Genomic DNA, 17,500 nt, shown 5'->3' with positions numbered 1-17,500 from the left:
GTGTTTGGGAGCTTCCTTAACCGATGAGGATACGGAAGATTAAGAGTGAGAAGATTAATAGTGAGAGGATTAAGAGTGAGAAGATTAAGAGAGTGAGAAGATTTACAGTGAGATTTAGAGTGAGATTAAGAGTGAGAATATTTAGAGTGAGATTAAGAGAATGAGAAGATTTAGGGTGAGATTAACAGTGAGATTAAGAGTGAGAAGATTTAGAGTAAGATTAACAATGAGATTAAGAGTGAGAAGATTTAGAGTGAGATTAAGAGAGAAGATATAGAGTGAGATTAAGAGTGAGAAGATAAAGAGAGTGAGAAGATTTAGAGTGAGAAGATAAAGAGAGTGAGAAGATTTAGAGTGAGATTAAGAGTGAGAAGATAAAGAGAGTGAGAAGATTTAGAGTGAGATTAAGAGAGTGAGAAGATTTAGAGTGAGATTAAGAGTGAGAAGATTAAGAGAGTGAGAAGATTTAGAGTGAGATTAAGAGTGAGAAGATTAAGAGGATGAGAAGATTTAGGGTGAGATTAACAGTGAGATTAAGAGTGAGAAGATTTAGAGTGAGATTAAGAGTGAGAAGATAAAGAGAGTGGGAAGAGGCAGTGAGTAAGCAAATAAGCAATTAAGAGGGAAAGGACAGGTGTAATTTGAGTGTTAACACAATGATGACAAGGTGTGTGTGTGTGTGTGTGTGTGTATGTGTGTGTGTGAGAGAGAGAGAGAGAGAGAGAGAGCGTCTTGATTTAACTATTTTCCAGTCTCGTCCTCAATGTGTGTGTGTGTGTGTGTGTGTGTGTGTGTGAGAGAGAGAGAGAGAGAGAGAGAGAGAGAGCGTCTTGATTTAACTATTTTCCAGTCTCGTCCTCAATGTGTGTGTGTGTGTGTGTGTGTGTGTGTGTGTGTGTGTGTGTACCAATGACACAACAATACCTCTGCCATAAAACTCAACAGCGCCATCAAAGGCAACCTTATTTATGCACGGAGCCGAGTGTAAAAATTAATTGAATAAACACGCACGAACAACAACAGCAACAATAACAAAAACAACAACAAAAATAATAATAATGATAATAATAATAATAATAATAATAATAAAATCACAGTTAATATTATGAGTATTATTATTATTATTATTATTATACTTGGTTAATATTCCTTATCACAATCATAATATTTAATTTTTATTACCGTGTGTGTGTGTGTGTGTGTGTGTGTGTGTGTGTGTGTGTGTGTGTGTGAGAGAGAGAGAGGGGGGGAGGGACGTATTTATTGACAATGCTAGAGGGAGGGGGAAAAGAAGAAGGGGGGAGGAGAGAGGGAGAGGGATAGTGAGGGGGGGGGATAGGTAGGTTGCAAGAGAGATGTGTTTACGGAACAGAAACCCGATGCGAAGGAGAGATAAAGAGATGGAGGAGTTCAGAGATAAGGAGAGATAAGAGGAGACAGGCGAAGCAGAGGAAGTGTGAGAGAGATGGACTGATGGATGGATGCGGAAGAGAAAGATGAGGGTGAGAGACTGCGATTGTGTGTGTGTGTGTGTGTGTGTGTGTGTGTGTGTGTGTGTGTGTGTGTGTGTGTGTGTGTGTGAGAGAGAGAGAGAGAGAGAGATAACAGGAAATGAGAGAGAAATGATTGATTGAATGATAGCAGCCTCTGATCCGCGGCGTAGCATCAAAGGTTATAGCCGGTGCACAGAAAGAAGATTTAACACACACACACACACACACGATAACCTCTCTCTCTCTCTCTCTCACACCACTCGAACACGATGATCTCTCTCTCTCTCTCTCTCTCTCTCTCTCACACACACACACACACACACACACACACACACACTACTTTTCTGTTTTTATTCATGCTATTTAGTGCCATCTCAAACCATGTCGCCCCGTCGTCAATCTGCCCTTCCTCCAACTCACACCCGTCTCTCATACACCTCTCTACCCCATCCCTCCATCCCATCCTCGGTCTCCCCCTTCTTCCCTTGTCTTACATACTCTCCTAGTCAGTCTCTCATTCTCTCCACGTCGTCTTGAAATTCACCCTTCATATTCTTCGTACTTATTATTAATCATACCGACTTTGAATAGGAGTAGATATGAGTAGATAGATGAGTAGGTGAGTAGACATGAGTAGACAGATGAGTAGATATGAGTAGACAGATGAGTAGATATGAGTAGACAGATGAGTAGATATGAGTAGATAGATGAGTAGATATGAGTAGACAGATGAGTAGGTATGAGTAGATAGATGAGTAGGTATGAGTAGACAGATGAGTAGGTATGAGTAGACAGATGAGTAGATATGAGTAGACAGATGAGTAGATATGAGTAGACATGAGTAGGTATGAGTAGATAGATGAGAAGGTACGAGTAGACAAGTGTAGATATGAGTAGACAGTAGACAGATGAGTAGATAGGAGTATATAGAAGTAGATGAATACATAAAAGTGGATATGGTAACAGGTGGACATACATAATTATTAAAGAGAGTAAAAGATAAACTGATTAGCAGCTACACAAACTTACTGACCTACTGACCTACTGACTGACTGACTGATTGATTGACTGCTGATGGCTTGTCACCGTACCTGAAAAAAGAAAGCAATAGTTACATACACAGACTACGGTGACAGAATACACACACACACACACACACACACACACACACACACACACACACAGCGTCTAAAAATACACACTGGGGAAGGCTACCAAAGTGGGCATATTCTCTGTTAAACTCGCATATCCAGTTAATATTTAAGTATTTTTTTAACATAATCATGTACCTGGAACCGCAGTATGATAGCGGATTTGCACAGGATTTATTTATTTATTTATTTATTTTTTTAAGGAAGAAGGGACCAAAACCAGATTTTTTTTTTTTTTTTACTATACTCTTTTCTCCTTTACTTGGGTCAGTATTCTCGCCAGGTGAGGAGGCACCGTAACACCTCTTCCTTAACGATTTATTTTCCATATAACGATTCTGTGGAGTTCTTACTGATATTGTAGTTACTATTTTTTTCTTTTTGAGGGGGGGGGGGATGAGATCTAGAAGGCTGGCATTTCATGGTCGTTCGATAGACTTGAAATTTTCAAGAGTGATGTATTATGGTTGCAGGCTTCTTTTGGCACTTTTTTCTTCCTTTTCACCAGCGCCCTCGTTGTTATTTTTTCAATTTTTGCTCTCCTGTGCTGCAAAAACTACAGAATCGATTGCTTTCCAAGTGTTGCAGTATGTAGCGGTCAACATACACTAGTGCACCTGGGTATTGATAATGAGATCCAACAAATCCTTTTTGAGATATTGAGGAAAACCAAAATGGCCGCCTCATGCCTGAAAGTGCTAAATCGGAAAGTTTTTGTCCGATTTTGATCAAATTCGGTGGAAATGTAGTGGGTCATGAATGAACATGATATGCATAGCATTAATGACCTTTACCTTGATCTCAAGGTCACAGGTCAAAATCCGTAACAAATTTTGAGTCGTACCAAAAGTCCCTTAATATTAGGTCTACAGCAATAACCAAAGTACTTCCCTCTGGAATGTGGAGTTCTTGGAATATTGCTTCAGCAAGTCCAGAATTCTAGTTATTATTATTATTAAAGTACATAACACACACACACACACACACACACACACACACACACACTTAAGGGCAAGGAAGCGGCTAATCTAAATGTTGATGTTCGTATGAGCTGTGAGCGTTAACATCAACAAATTGAGCCTTCACAAGCCCCTCCCCCCCCCTGATCAGTAGGTGGTGGCGACCGTCATCCACTCACTTGATGTAGTGCTGCCTACTTCTTCCTTATCCTTTATCATTCTTTTTCTGTGCCTGCCCTCCTCTCTTCCTATATCTCCCATCTTTCCTGTCACTCTTATTGCTCTTCTTTCCTTTACAGGTGGCTTTACATTGAGTGACAAGCCAAATGGTTTCCTGTAAGCCAAGAAACAATTTACACCGCTGGGTGGTAACCATATAACCAACCCATACGTGCTCCCTACGTGTCAACAAGTGGGTTGGTGGAAGGTTAGTGTCCCTCCCCCATAAAACCAATAACTCAAAGTCAAATGGCCACCCCTTACGGGATTATGGCGTCTGGCAATAGATAGATGGATAGAGACAAGCCCCTCCCCCTGATCAGTACGTCTGGCAGCACCGCGGGGGAGGGGGAGGGGCGAAAGCTGCTGCCGGGAACACTAGCCCAAACTCTCGTACCATCGCAACAACAATGGCCCCTTCACTGTCAATTAAGCCATGCACTGAGCTTCCTTCTTTCCACCCCTCGTAAACCATGCTCAATCCACTGCAAGATAGAGGATTGAACAGCGTGTGGGGCCGGACAGAGGAAAACGAGGGGCTAAGGTTAGACACAGACGAAGGGGACTGCGTGCAGCTGGTCGCATGCTGCCGTGTTGAAGCGCCATACCCAAGCCTAATACCATTTCTTTAGCGATTTATTTTGCTTGACCCACTTTAACCCCTTCAGTCCCGTGACGCATTTTTCATGGTATTCTTGATACCAGGTAGTTTGTTACCTGGGAGTTACCACGCAAGCGGTGTGAGGGCAAAAACAAGGTACCTGGCATTACACAACACTCTCAGGCGGGGAACTCAACCACATCCACAGACATCTTTTCTGCACAACTACAATGTATCTCTGAGGTAGGATGAACGCGCTTGTCTTGGATGGCTGTTGACCCAGAAGGAAAACTCGGAATTGAAAAAGACCAAGGCCTTAGGTGGGATTGGTGACAGTACTGTATATGGATATTTTAAAAAAAAAAATGTCTAAGCTATTCGGTGGGAAAATGGTAGTTGGAACCGTATGACGTCATAGTATTGAAAGGGGTGCTGTATGACGTCATAGTATTGAAAGGGGTGCTGTATGACGTCATAGTATTGAAAGGGGTGCTGTATGACGTCATAGTATTGAAAGCGGTAATGAAATAAGGTAATTTATCTTAAAGCCTCAAGACTGAACTGTTATTTACATTTACGTTCTTGACATCCTTGGCCATGCATCTCTCTCTCTCTCTCTCTCTCTCTCTCTCTCTCTCTCTCTCTCTCTCTCTCTCTCTCCTGCAAAGCAAACCTTCATTACTCGAGGAAAATTATTGTCGGACAGTGACTTGTTATTTAGGCAAGGACGACCAAAGGTGACTTGAATGTACCCGTCTCTTCGTCCTAGAGAGAAGGAGAGAGAGAGAGAGAGAGAGAGAGAGAGAGAGAGAGAGAGGAAAAATTTGAGTCAGAAGGCAAAAATATTCTAAGGAGCGGTATATACTGGCGAGGAAAATATGCCAGGAAAATATTCACACGGGGAAAAATATTCGGGGGAGATAAAAATATTCGCGGGAGAAAAATATTCGTGAAAAATATTCGGGGGAGAGGAAAATATTGGAGGGAGAAAAAAACATCCGAGGGAGAGGAAAATATTCGGAGGAGGAAAATATTCGGGGGAGGAAATATTCTTCGGTTATACTTCCGCTTTGGCTGAACTGATAAGGAGAGAGAAGCGAAGAATCGATCCGTCTCACGTTACACACACACACACACACACACACACACTACACTTCATCACACACACACACACACACACACTACACTTCACTACACACACACACACACACTACACTTCACTACACACACACACTACACTTCACTACACACACACACACTACACTTCACTACACACACACACACACACTACACTTCACTACACACACACTACACTTCACTACACACACACACACACACACACTACACACACACACACACACACACACACACACACACACACACTACACACACACACACACACACACACACATCTTACTTAGGACTGGGGAGTGACTGTGTGTTTAGCCTGTATTCTCGTAGCTTTAGAAGTCTCCCTAACACCATTTCCTTAGCGATTTATTTTTGGATAAAGCAAGATAATATCCCTTTGTAGGTTATTTATGCAGAGTATGGCGACGTTGGAAGGATTTATGCAACACAGACGAGGAGAGTAAAGTGCAGTAAGTAAAATAAATCGCTCAGCAGATGGTGTTAGGGAGCTTTGCCAGTGGAGTCGGGGAAGAAGACATCAAGAAAGGAAATCCGATGCTAAGAATATCCGCCCCCCCTCCTCTCCCTCACTAACATCTTACGCCTCATTCATTTCTTAACCCCTTTCATCTGGCGACTTGTTTTCCAGCGTATTTTTGTTACCTTCACGGGCTTTTACCTAATTACTAAGAATGTTCAAAGAGTGTGTGTTTGAGATAGACTTTACTGATGGAATTCGTTTTCAGTGGAATCAGAGGACATGGCAAGAATGATAAGGATTTACATTTTGATCTGCTAACAATAATAGTAATGGGTGGTGTGTGTGTGTGTGTGTGTGTGTGTGTGTGTGTGTGTGTGTGTGTGTGAGAGAGGGAGAGAGAGAGAGAAGCTATCAGGAAACTAGGGCGTCAGTGATGGAGGGAAAAAAATAAATAAAAACATACAGAAGTGAAGAAAGATAATTATGTGGGGAAGACAGCTGGGGGTACGAGAGATGAGGGTGAGACTGCTTGTTAAATCCCATCTTCCTCAGTGACTACCAAACACCTTAACCAATCCAATATAGCTCATTAAAGAACATCACACACACACACACACACACACACACACACACACACACACACACAGTACATACATACATACCACACACACACATACACAAATACACACACACACATACACAAATACACACATAAATACATACACACCACACACACACACACACACACAAATACACACATACATACATATACACACCACACACACACACACACAAATATATTCCCACCAATATTTACAAATCTTCATAGATCCAGCCAATCCTGCTAGCTTCGTAAATGGCGGGGGGGAAAAAAAAAATACACCCCTCTGGCAGAGTCACGTAGGCTCTCCCCCACCCTCTTCCCCTTCCTAGACAAACCAAGCCGAGGCAAGTAACCATTAATGCCACGTTCACTGCGATAGCCCTTGGATCCCGACGTTATCGAAGACGAGAAATAGAGACCAGTTAGGAGAGGGAACAGTTCGGAACAACGAATTTCGCTAACAATACTTTCTAATCAAATCAAAGAAGTGCTAAGTTATATTTTTCTTTACATCTAAGTGATATTTACTAGACCTCCATCCATTTTTACCCCACTGTTCGTACCAGTAACTGAGATAGGGACCTGGGTTGAACAGTCGGTGGTTCAATGTCGTATTGTTGGCGAAGAATGGGACTTAGGAAAAAAATCAGTGTCTGCCATATGAGACGGGTGTTCCATTTTATCAGCAAGGACGGTGGGTACTAGTGGTGAGACGGTGACATGGTGAGAGAGAGAGAGAGAGAGAGAGAGAGAGAGTGTGTGTGTGTGTGTGTGTGTGTGTGTGTGTGTGTGTGTGTGTGTGTGTAGCACGTTTCTCTTCCATGTACACATAATTATGGCACCAAAAAACACAAACTCACACTAAACTCCCCACTATAAGACATCTCCCCTACACACACACACACACACACACACACACACACACACACATCTTACAAATCCATAGTTCATTCTTAAGCTGAATAAAATCGTCTAAAGGTAACGAGAAGATGATTTTTAAAATCTACCCTAAGATGCAAAGGGTTGGGAGGGAATATGTAAGAAAGTCCAAACATTGCGCTTCCCTCAAATTTATCTGGGCAATCTCTTGTGTATTACTGTGACGGATCAGTTAATTATATCAGTATCTTATTTATTTCCTACTCCCACCGCCACACCCTGTACCCACACCAGCAGCCTCAGCCATGTTATATCAGTGCCTATCTACCATCATTTTATTTTCTACTCCCACTGCCACACCCCATACCCACACCCGCAGACTCAGCCATGTTATATCAAAGTCTGCCTTACATTATATATTTCTTACTCCCACCACTACACCCCATACCCACACCAGCAGACTGAGCCATGTTATATCAGTGTCTATCTTCCATCATTTTATTTCCTACTCCCACTGCCACACCCATACCCACACCAGCAGCCTCAGCCATGTTATATCAGAGTCCATTTTAGGCTACATTATTTTATTTCCTACTCCCATCGCCACATCCATACCCACACCAGCAGACTCAGCCATGTTATATCAGTCTATCTTACATTATTTATTTCCTACTCCCACTGCCACACCCATACCCACACCAGCAGACTCAGCCGTCCCCACGTCACACAAGGTAATCCCGGGTGAGTGTCAAGAGCTATTAAAACAAAACAAACAAAAAAAGGACAATCTCAGGTGTGAATTTGCACGTGTGAAGGACAATTAGGGACATCCTCGGGGATTACTTGTGTCATCTCTGTCTCTCTCTCTCTCTCTCACACACACACACACACACACACACACACACATACAATCACGTCTTTCTTATAAAATATTGTCTGTCTCTATCTATCCTTCTATCTATCTACCGATGTCTCTCTCTCTCTCGCTCTCTCTCTCTCTCTCTCTCACACACACACACACACACACACACACACACACACACACACACACACCGTCACGCTATTCTTATCAAATATTCTGTCTGTCTGTCTGCCTGTCTCTCTCTCTCTCTCTCTCTCTCTCTACTTCTATTTATCTATCACACAATCTGAGGGAAGCTAAAATAAAATAATAAAAATCATCTTATTCAATAATCCAGGTATCATTATAACAGGGCAAAATTTAATCAAGGTAACTCTTTAACATAATGTAGCTAAATACAATACTCTTGCTGTTGCCTAAATAAAATACAAAAAAAAAAAAAAATTCATAGTAGCGAGAAGTGTTTGTATCTTGCTTGTAGTGTGAATTGGAGAGAGAGAGAGAGAGAGAGAGAGAGAGAGAGAGAGAGAGGAGGAAAAAAGATGAAAAAAGAGATGAAGTGGAAGATGCTGGTGAAGAAGAGGAAGAAGAAGAAGAACAGAACAAGGCCTAATAATCGTGTTCTTTAAATCCGTGGTCTCTATAAACACAATTTTAAAAGATGGAGGTCAGAGGCAGGGGGAAAGGCAGACTGAGGAGGTGACGGAAATTAACCCGGAAGAAAAGAAAACACAACCAGGAAGGAAACAAGGACATTGCCTCACATTTACTGGGCACCCCACTGGCAACCCCAACCCCTCCAAACCCCAACCCCCCCACCATCCTCCTTCTCTAACCCCCCTACCATCATCATCGTCCAACCCCCTCCAACCCCACCATCCTCCTCCAACTCCACCATCCTCTAACCCCCTCCAATCTCTCACCACCCTCCTCCAATCCCATCCAACCCCCACCCACATCCTCCTCCAAATCTCCTATCCTCATCGTTCGCCAACCCCTTCCAACCCCACCAGCTTCCTCTAACCCTCTCAAACCCCACTATCTTCCCCCAATCCCACCATCTTCCTCTAACCCTCTCAAACCCCACCATCTTCCCCAACCCCCTCCAATCCCACCATCCTCCTCCAACCCCACCATCTTCCTCTAACCCTCTCAAACCCCACCATCTTCCTCAACCCCCACCAACCCCACCATCCTCCTCCAACCCCACCATCCTCCTCTAACCCTCTCAAACCCCACCATCTTCCTCAACCCCCACCATCTTCCCCCAACCCCCTCCAATCCCACCATCTTCCTCTAACCCTCTCAAACCCCACCATCTTCCCCCAACCCCCTCCAATCCCACCATCTTCCTCTAACCCTCTCAAATCCCACCATCTTCCCCCAACCCCCTCCAACCCCACCATCCTCCTCTTACCCCCACCTGATATCAGAGGGAGTGTATTAAAACCGACGTAAAATGACGCAAATTAACCCAGAAAGACGCCAAACAGACAAAACCATGTAGGAAGGGAAAAATGGACACTAGCTTCTCAGTAATTGGACAACGAAGTGGCAACCCTAACCCCACCCCTCCTTCCTACCCCCTCCCTTGCGCCACCAACCCCCCCACCACCACCTAACCCTCCACAGCAACCCCCTTCCCTATCACCACCCCCACCACCAGCCTTCCTACCCAATGACCACCCCCACCAACCCCCTCCCCTGTCACCACCCTCACCACCAGCTCCCCTACCCTATCACCAACCCCCTCCCCTATCATCACCCCCACCACCAACTCCACCAACCCCCTCCCCTATCATTACCCTCACCACCAGCCCCCTATCACCAACCCCCTCCCCTCTCACCACCCCCTACCTACCCCTCAAGATCCACTATCACCATCACCCCTTCCCTACGCCCTCCCGTATCACCACCCCCACCAAACCCCTCCCCTACCATCCCCACCAACCCCCCCCCCAGTCACCATCAAGCCACCCGCTCTCCGGCACTTGACATCTGAGAGCGTGTGTGTTGTGGTAGTTGCTGGCTGAACTACACTGACCTTGCGTGTAATTGGCTGTGGAGGAGGCAATAACCTTACACTCCTATTTACCGCTAATGGGATCCGGGTTCACTTATGTTTACCCTGTTATTTATTTTGTTTATTATCGCCCGCCTCTGATGGTCGAGTGGGAAGCGTGTTTGTCCAGCAACTATTTAGACCCGGGTTCGTTCCCAGTGAGTGGTACAATAGCTCCTACGTTCTTGCACGTCCGCACCCTGTTGAGTTTCCTCTTTAACTTGTAAATATTCTGGAACACATTTTTTTAACATACACATTTCACCCTAAAAAAAAAAAAAAAAAAAAAATCACATACTCAAGACTGTAACACTGGGTTGGGGAAGGTTAAGACAGGTCAGGTTAGGTGACATGAGTAGTAATGTACAGTACATTCTACCTCTTCCTCGTCCTCACTCTCTACCTCCTGCCCTCTCCACCACATTTTCCTCTTTTCTCACAAGCCTACATCCTCTTCCTCTCTCTCTCTCTCCCTCACACTCGTTACGTCCTCCTCCACCATTTCCATTCCCTCTAACTCCTCCTCCACACTGTCTGCTGCCTACCTTCGTCTCCACACGCCTTGCCTCCTCCTCCACCAAATTCTCCCCTTTCCCCTACTCCCTATCTCCTCACCCTTACAAACTCCCTGCATCCTCCCCGACACACACACACACAACCTCCCCCCCACACACCCTACCTCCCCCACATACACACCCCACCTCTCCCACACACACCCTACCTCTCCCACACACACCCTACCCTCAAACACACCCTACCTACCCTCTCACACACTCAATATCTTTTCCTAAACACTCCCTACCTCGTCCTTCCCCGAACACTCTATCTCCACCTCCTTCCCTTCCCTCCAACACTCCCCTCTTCTCTTTCCCCCTCCCTCTCCCTTCCCAACACTCCCTACCTCCCCTCTTTCCTTTCCTCCTCCCAACACGCCCTACCCTCCCTCTTCCTCTCTCCCGAACACTCCCCTTTTCCCCTTTCCCTCTCCCTTCCCAACATTCCCTTCCTCCCCTCTCCCCCTCCCCAAATCTCCCTACCTCCCCTCCCTAACTCTCCTTACCTCCCTTCTCCCCCTCCCTTTGGCCTTGCACGTGGAGTGATACAATTTCCACAAAGCTTCACCTCCCCTCTATGCGTGCTATTGTGAACACTAATATCGAACCAGAATCTTACCATACAATAAATAACGGGAGTGAACGATAACTATTGAAACACCCTTACGATAAATAACGAGTGAACGACAATAACTGAAACCTACAACCCTACGATAAAATAATAAGGGGGGTGAATGATAACATTTGAAACCATTTCCTTTCGATAAATAACGGGAGTGAACGATAATTATTGATACTCACAACCTTACGATAAATAACGAGTGAACGATAATTATTGAAACCCACAACCTTACGATAAATAAAGGGAGAGAGAACGATAATTTTTGAAACCCAGTAAGTCGCTCTTCGGAATCCAGCACAATTTTTCAGAACAAGGCGTTAAGAGTTTCATAATTATTCGTCTTCAAAGTGGAACGATATTCTTGACCGCGACTGTACAGCTCAGCCCCCCCTCCCTAAGGCGCTGGCAAATCCCTCACGCCCCTTCCAGATAGGCCAGGAAATCTCAGGAAAATCTGGGAAAATCTCAGGAAAACCTCGTGAATATCTTAAGAAAATTTTTGGGAACATCTTAAAAAAACCTTGGAAAATCTTAGGAAAGTTTTTGAGAACAGCTTAAGGAATCTTGGAAAATCTTAAGAAAATTTTTTTGGGAACATCTTGAAAAAATCTTGGAAAATCTTAAGAAAATTTTCGAGAACATTTTAAGAAATCTTGGAAAATCTTAAGAAAATTTTTGGGAACTTCTTGAGAAATCTTGGAAAATCTTAAGAATCTAGGATATTTTCTGGATCTAGAGAAATATCGAAAAAAAGAGGGAATATCGAAGGAAATTTTGGAAACATGGAGGGGGGGAAATCTTGTCAAAATCTGGGCCAAATCTCTAAGGATCTCGGGAAATCTCGCGACCCCTCGACAGATCTCGGCAAATCTCGCGACATCTCGGCAAATCTCTCGCGCGTCAATATTTTGGGGTCGTTCTTGTAGTTGTGGGAATCCGAAGGGGAAGGCAGATGGGAATGGGCGCTGGAATGGTAGGGAGAGGCTGGAATGGGTGTTGGAATGGTAGGGAGAGACTGGAATGGGCGCTGGAATGGTAGGGAGAGGCTGGAATGGGCGTTGGAATGGTAGGGAGAGGAGGAATGAGTGGTTTGTGTGTGTGTGTGTGTGTGTGTGTGTGTGTGTGTGTGTGTGAGAGAGAGAGAGAGAGAGAGAGAGAGAGAGGAAGAGGGAAGAGGGTGTGTTAGTTGGAGAGAGAGAGAGAGAGAGAGAGAGAGTGGAAGAGGGTGTGTTAGTTGTAGTGTTGGATGGTGTGGATATATGAATGTATCCTTGATGTGATAACTTACTGTGTGGATGTGGATATTAAATGTGGATACGCAGATGACAGGCTAGATAATTCGTTGTGGATATCTAGTATGTGGAAGAATGACTACTTATAAACAAATGTGGATGTTAGATGTGGACTGTGGAGATGTGGAATGTGGATATGTGGATGTGGAATGGGGATATGTGGATGTGGAATGTGGATATGTGGATGTGGAATTTGGATATGTGGATGTGGAATGTGGATATGTAGATGTGGAATGTGGATATGTGGATGTGGAATGGGGATATGTGGACGTGGAATGTGGATATGTAGATGTGGAATGTGGATATGTGGATGTGGAATGTGGATATGTGGATGTGAGATAGTATAAGAGTTTGTGATGTGTGATGTGCAATGTGGAGAAGATAAGTTACATGTGTGGATGTGGATATGAAATGTGGATATGTGGAGAAGTTTGTAGATACCAGTTACAAAAAAATACAAAAAATAAAAATAGCCATGAGGGAGTACAAGAAGCACACTGAGTACAAAAAAAAATTACAAAAAACAAGAGTATATACAATTTCTATTAAACTGCAATAGAGTGTATGTGACAGGACTGGACTGTATAATTCTACGGTGTCTGTCACAGGGAGTACGTGTGTGTGTGTGTGTGTGTGTGTGTGTGTGTGTGTGTGTGTGTGTGAGATCAAACTAAGGATGTATGATAAGAAGTATGTGTATGGAAAGAAGGCCGTCTGTAAAAAGCTGTGTTGCAACTCTCTCTCTCTCTCTCTCTCTCTCTCTCTCTCTCTCTCTCTCTCTCTCAGGCAATTTCTGTTTTGATATTTGATTTTTAAAACCAGTTCATTCATTCTTTATTTGCAATAATAAAAGTGTCACATGGAATAAGAGATAGATAGATAGATAGAGAGAGAGAGAGAGAGAGAGAGAGAGAGAGAGAGAGAGAGAGAATGATTAGTGGAAAACAGGGTCACAGCGATGAAACAAGCTGTGAGTGAGTGAGTGAGAGAGTGAGCGAGGTATGGCTGGAGGGAAACTGGAGGGAGAAAAAGTGAGTGATTCGATTGAGTGAGTGAGTGAGTGAATGAAAGCAAGGGAATGACACAACCTGACTGTGTGAGCGAATTTGTGAGAGATTGTGTGAGAAGCAAAGTGACGGGTGAATCGGAAAATATTAAACACACACACACACACACACACACACACACACACACACACACACACACCACAACCACATCATTTCTCTCCTTTCCAAATAAATGTGCAAAAATCATCATCATCATCATTATTATCACCACCATCACCGTCATCATCATCATCATCACCATCATCATCACCATTATCATCACCATCATCAACGTAGCCAATAAATATACCTACACGTCCATTCACAAATCAGGTCTTCGTCTGTATGTTAGTTTAATCTTACTTCCTCTAGACAATTTAATCAACTCAGCAGGTATTTGGCAAGGTGGGACAGGTGTGATGCAGGCCTTTATAAATCCACTACTACGGTGCTCTCCAAAGATGAATAGAAGAATGAAGAGCAGAGGAAAATGTATCAAAAAATGGGCCACTGCGCAGAAACTCGTAAAAAATAATATACAATTCTTTTATATCTCCTCTGGAAACACAGAAGAGAGATAATAGATGGATGTGACAAGGATAGTGCTGTGAGTTTAAAGGATGAACTGGGTTTTGTGTGTGTGATTGTGGAGGCGAGAAGAGGCGTGGAGTGCTGATCAATAGCCTAAAATGTGTATGTGAGAGAGAGAGAGAGACAGACAGACAGACAGAGAGAGAGACAGAGAGACAGACAGACAGAATAATAGGTGTTAACATGTAATATTTTCGGGTAAAGAAAGAAAAATTGCTGAAAAATTTATATATAAGAAACGGAGCTGGAGTGATGCTGATGTACACTAAGAGAAAGACAAGGTTATATAGCAGAGAAAGACAGATAATATCCTCCTTTATCTATTTATTTATCTATCTATCCATCTCTATCCACCTATCTATCAATCTATCTATCCATCTATCTCTTTATCCATCTATCTATCTATCCATCCATCCATCTACCTATCTATTTATCTATCCACCCATCTATCTATCTATCTGTCTATCTGGAACAGCCACTGGGTCTGGGGCAGTGTTAGTTCGTCTTTCACTATTTATCAAACAATAAATTAATTCTCAGCACACAGGCAAATATTTGATGATTTAGGAGAGTGTAAACAAAGAGAGAGAGAGAGAGAGAGAGAGAGAGAGAGAGAGACGGGGGGGAGGGAGGTGGAGTGGCTTGAAGGAAGATTAAGAAAAATATTAGAGGGAAAGCTAGGAGAGAGAGAGAGAGAGAGAGAGAGAGAATGTGTGTGTGTGTGTGTGTGTGTGTGTGTGTGTGTGTGTGTTAAACTGCTCCCAACCAGACCCGAAAACCGAACTCGCGTCTTTCCTTGTAGGTTTAAAAAAAAAAAAAAAAAAAAAAAACGCAATGCTGGTAGGAAAAAAGAAAAAAGGATAAATCGGATAATTTCACTGTTAAGAATAAAGTCGTTTGATAGCCGAAATAAAATATCGTATGTCATTTGGCAGCCATCCCTCCCACCCACATCCCCCTCATTCACTCTCTCCACCCCATCCTGGCTCCATCTCGTCCTCGGTCTCCCTCTGCACCTCCTCTACCTCACTCACATATACTCCTGTAGTTCTTTCACCTAAACTTGGCCCAGATTTTTGCCCTTTTGCATCTTATTTCACGTAGCTCAGTGGCAGAAAGTACTATGGCTCTACATCCTGCCCACAGCACTTCTTCCTGACTAGCATTATATCCTAGCGTTAATCTACAGTAACAGCTCAGCATTAAAGATGGAAAGATGGCAATTTTAGGCCAAGTTAGAGTAAAAAGAGTATAGCATCATATTCTATTGTTAATCTATTGTTACAACTCAACATTAAAGATGAAGATGGCAATATTAGGACAAGTTAGAGAAAAAGGAGTGTAGTATCAGATTCTATTGTTAATCTATTGTTACAACTCAGCACTGAAGATGGAGATGGTAATTTTAGGCCAAGTCAGAGCAAAAGGAGTATACCCGGTAGTTATTCACGCTAGATGGCTATTCAAATTCCCGCTATCATGTTGGTGTTTATAAATGTATATACTGTATCTGTTTATATTTTAGCTATCCTTGTTCTGCTTTTACTCTTGTACGGTGACAGTGACTTCTGTTATGTTGCCACGAGCTTTTTAGTGTAATCAATCTATTTGTCTATTTATCTATCTATCTATCTATCACTCACTTACTCGCTCACCCACCCACCCACTGACTCATTCAATCACTCAACCAACCAACCAATCACTCACTCACTCATCCACTCAACCAACCAATCACTCACTCACTCACTCACTCACTCAACCAACCAACCAACCAATCACTCACTCACTCACTCACTCATCCACTCAACCTACCAATCAACTAACCAATCACTCACTCACATAATCACTCACCCACTCACTCAACCAACTAACCAATCACTCACTCACTCACATAATCACTCACCCACTCAACCAACCAATCAACCAATCACTCCATCCCCTCCACCTGTCCAAAAAATACAAAGTCATATTTCCGCATGCAAGGTTTATAATTGTCCCTGTGCAATGACCTTTCAATTTATTCTGGTTAATTTTGCTTATTTCTCAGCTATCTTATTCACCTCAAGACTGACCTCTCTCTGACAAAATAAATTACCACTTCAGCACACGGATGTCAATTGTATTTTTTTTCTTGTTGCAACACTATTTTTATCATGACAAGACCCCGTGCATGCTCTCTCTCTCTCTCTCTCTCTCTCTCTCTCTCTAACTTTGCCTTAAACTGCCATCTTCCCAACTTGACATCTGAGTTGTAACAATAAATTAACACCAGAATATGATGCGGGTCTGCTATGAAAATGACGCTGAGCCGAAGGATCGTCTTTTATGTCGCAATATATATATATATATATATATATATATATATATATATATATATATATATATATATATATATATATATATATATAAATATATATATATATATATAAATATATATATATATATATATATAAAAATATATATATATATATACTGTATATATATATATATATATATATATATATATATATATATATATATATATATATATATATATATATATATCTCGGGCATATCCAAAAAAATAAATCGCTAAGGAAGAGGTGTTAGTGGACCTTCCTTGCCCGACGGGAATAGTTCGAAAAAGCATCTCCCGAGCGGAATAAAATCGTCTGTCGGTAGCAAGAATAAAAATAAACAAATAAATAAATAAAATGTATAAATAAGGAAATAAACAAATTAAAAGAAATAATTAATCAATTACCAAGCAAATAAATAAATATATAAACTAAATGAATAAATAAACAAAAACATATAAACAAATAGGCAAATAATTCGTCATCGAACTCAAGGAGTTAAAGCTACCTTAGTGCAGGGGGGGGGGACGGGCTAAAAGCTAACAGGTCAGAGTGGAAAAAAACAGGGGGAGGGAGGGGAGGAAAGCCTTTGTTCTTCCGGCAGCATGGCGAAAGTT

The sequence above is a fragment of the Coenobita brevimanus genome, chromosome 99 (genome assembly GCF_032717465.1).
Source record: "Coenobita brevimanus isolate Jiangsu-jjx chromosome 99, ASM3271746v2, whole genome shotgun sequence".
In the NCBI taxonomy this organism is placed as follows: domain Eukaryota; kingdom Metazoa; phylum Arthropoda; class Malacostraca; order Decapoda; family Coenobitidae; genus Coenobita; species Coenobita brevimanus.
Note: the sequence above shows the minus strand (reverse complement) of the source record.